Source organism: Pinus tabuliformis, chromosome 2_1 (assembly GCF_031772625.1).
Source record: "Pinus tabuliformis cultivar Carrire ecotype Pingquan chromosome 2_1, CPIR1, whole genome shotgun sequence".
Classification (NCBI taxonomy): domain Eukaryota; kingdom Viridiplantae; phylum Streptophyta; class Pinopsida; order Pinales; family Pinaceae; genus Pinus; species Pinus tabuliformis.
This window is the reverse complement of record NC_142299.1, coordinates 50,794,558-50,798,317: the sequence shown is the minus strand read 5'-3', so window position 1 is coordinate 50,798,317 and position 3,760 is coordinate 50,794,558.

Here is a 3,760-nt window from a genome sequence, read left to right as displayed (position 1 = left end):
TCGGGCATACCAAACAACCTACATAGCATGGCTGTAGCAAAACAATATGGAGAAGTAAGGGAACCAGTGCTGTACATACCGTTCTTATCCTTCTTTAACGGCTCATCTCTTCTAGACCATTCTTTAGTGGTATCCGATAAATCTGGGTTCTCCATTGCGAACTTCTTAACAAATTGTGCATTATAGGTAGCTTGTGGTTCGGGCAGATGGTACATTAGCTTCAGATCTTGGGCGGCGAAAGATCCCACGAGCCCATGTCCCTGAATCTTGAATTGTCTGTTGTTTAATTCTGCATCATCCAGAATCCACTTGATCATATCTGTGTATGGTAGAATCTTAGGCCTGGCCGCTATTCTGTGAAGGAATGAACATGCTAGGTCTTCTAGGGATGCTTCAGAGGAGCATGGTGCACCTGCAACGGCAGCTACCTTCATTATTCTCGGCTTCTCCTCTTCTAATAGCCTGTACATGCCTTCCCATGTGGAGATTCCTGCATCTCGGTTGCAGGCTGTATCTGTGTATAGGGGCGCCATCTCCTTGGTCTTCTCTCTTGCTTCGGAGCTTTGAGATTTGTTCTTCTTTCCCATTTTTACTTTGTGTTTCTTTCTGAGTCGTCTTTGCACTTTGTTCCTGCAGATTACAAGTGAAATGGAATGTCCGATCAGAAAGGTGATGGGAGAGTTTTAAATGCAAGGGATAAATCAATTACGCCACCTTACGTGAAGCAAATATCCAACAAGGCACGCGTCTTTAATCTTCTTAATGACTGACAACCAATTCATTTACTAACATTAAAAGCGCATGATTTCAGGTCATGTTATGGTAAGTGGCTTTTCCTTTGAAAGGCGCGCCCGAAGGGTTCGTACTAAGGTGATTTTATGATTTGCAGACGTACTCTCGTATGTCGCACGATCGCAACATCACAGATCGCAAAACTTAGTGTTTGCCAAACCTCGTCTGGCTTGTTTCTGTGATATGCGATCTAGCGATCGCAATATCGCAGATCGGCGAATTTCTTGGCTTTTCGCTATGGACATTAGTATGGTGCGATGCGATGTCGTTTATTAACCATGAGGGTGGCGCGTATTTTGATTTTTTTTTAGAAGAGTAACGGAGATGTTTCCTATCCTTTTTGCATACGCGACTTTAAAAGGCCTATCGTCTACCATAGAAAAATATCTAAGATGCCTTTTCTAAATTATGATTTGTAACTTCAAAAAAGAAAGTCTAGCTTTTCCTAAAATTTTTATCTAAGTGTCCCCATTCATTCGGTATCATGATTTTATACTAAATGAAAAAAGGGGGGGGGTTGTTGCTGGCCACAACAATTGGCAATTCACTTGGGAGAACCAGTTATCTCTGCATTTCTATTGACGCTTTTAAAAACTTCTGAAAAATTTAAAAATTTTGAACTTTATTATAAAAAGATAAGACAAATGAGACTTCAAACTGCCTATGATGTTTCGTTTCAAACTCTTTCTGTTTTAATTATTTGTACACCCAGTTCGTCTTTGCATCTAAATCAGCTGTTACTTGGTCTTTGTAAAACATAAAATAAAGTCTTCTCTGTTTATCAGTCCTTTAGTATGCTCCTTAGTCGCAGGTAGAGCCTCTGCTGCCAGCAGGCGTCCATAGCCTCGACAGGGTTACCTTTTAACCAGCAATGATCCTTTATCCTGCTTGAGGTTACTCGCAACATTCCAGAGAAAAATCCTTTTTGACACACTTTTCCTTTTTTAATTCTCTAAAGAACAATGTCTTGGTTTGGTGGCCAAATTATGACACAGTCATTCACTTGATTTACACTTTTGCTGAACAAGCCGGCTCGTGATGAGACCTCTTGTCTTTTGATTGCAACAATCTTAAGTCGTTGCCCTGTTTTGATAGACAGTATTGGCAAAGTCAGCGAGTTATAATATCTGTGATCATGATAAGCCGGCTCGTGATGGGACCTCTTATTCTTTGAGATATAGTGTTTTCCTTGGGTTGTTTCTCTGAATGCTGTAATTTCCTTTTAGCAGGGAGGAAGCCATTGTTTTTCCTTAAGAAAGTTCTGGACGACAATGATAGGGCCGATTTTTTAATAAAGGCTGTTTTGACAGAGAATACTTATCTTACAATTGATACCTTTCATTGTGCTGACTTAAAACAAATCCTATACTGAGATAGCTTTCTTTAAAATTTTGGAGTTCGAAACTATCATCATATATGGGTTGAAGTTCTAATGATAATAAAGATCAAATTTTTAAAAGATTCGCTGTTGATAGTAGCAGAAGTTCCAAATTTTCAACAGAGACAAGGTATCTTCAGTAAATTTCAAATGTCTTTGAACCAGAACAAACATTATTATGGAGGAAATTTAAAAAGGAATGACAGGCAAATATTTTCTGAGGTTATGAAGAGAATATGTATAGCTTTGCCTATCAGTTATTAAAAACAAAAACCTAACTAAATTACTCCTACTCCTACTCCTACTCTAACCATATACAAAAAACAACTATGTGAAATGATATTTCCAATGGAACCATCTATTCATTTTTATCCCTAGCCGAATGAATCTTCCAAGCATTAATAAAAAGAATCAAATTTTTCTTGGATTGGAATTGTTGGCTAAGAAATAAAAACACAGAACCTCAATTGGAATTCTGGCTGATTTTCTTTTCTTATGCAAAGTTGTTTCCAACTGGGTACCTATTGGATCATAAAAATCAGAATGAATTTCAGTTGTGAATTGATGATGTCGCAATATTACCCGGGATAGTAAAATCGTTTAAGTGATCTTCTACTTCGAGATGAGGGTGGACTGACATGATTTCTGATTCAAGATGTTCTTTATCTTCTGACCCTAGTTGAGTTATCTGAGAAAACTCAACAACATCATCATTGTCAAAGTAACTATCATAAAAGACTCTACAGATTTCCCTAGGTTCCTCCTTTTCATTGTATGTTTTTTGGTAAGGGAGGTCAGGCAATTCCTTTTTGTCATTGATCGAAAGCTGTGTTAATGCGATCTATTTAACTTGAAAACCTAATGATGAGTCATTTAAATAACCCTCTGTAGTTTTTGAGATATCTTGAATATTAAGAGGGGAAAGATTGTCATCACTAAAAACATCAGGATAAAGAGAAAAATGTAAATCTGGAACAATGCATTTAAAAACATCATAAAAGAAACTTTGTTCATCAGATCCATCATAAATGTCGGGCTTTAGATCATACCTTTTTGCGCTGATACTTTTTGAAAGAGAAACAGTTGATTGATCTAACCTTGGCATCTGCATTCGTTGACTTGAAATGATATTGTCAGAGTCATCTTCTGTTTCCAAGGTAATTTTCTTTTTAGCATCTTCATCTCTCTTTTCTGGTAGTAGAGCATGCATGACTCCCAGGCTTTGTAGATTTTCTTCATTATGGATGCTTTGTGTATTTGACTTGGAATGATCATTCATATTAGAAGAAAAGCTAGCAAAGGTAGAATTAATTTCTGATTGGTCAGACACAGGAGGTAGGAATACTCATCGTAATCTGAAGATTCTTCGTCTGTGAGCTCATTCTTGAAATCATACTGTAGGCATTTAAGATGAAATCGCATATTGAAATCCCTTACGGGTTCATCTTGTTTTCTAAGATAATCAATTTCATCATAAACCTGGTCGTAATCATAACAATCAAATTCCAAGATGAAAATCTTAACGAACTGGTCCCAGCTGTGAATTGATGCAACTGGGAGGGTTCTGCACCATTTTGTAGCTTCTGCTGT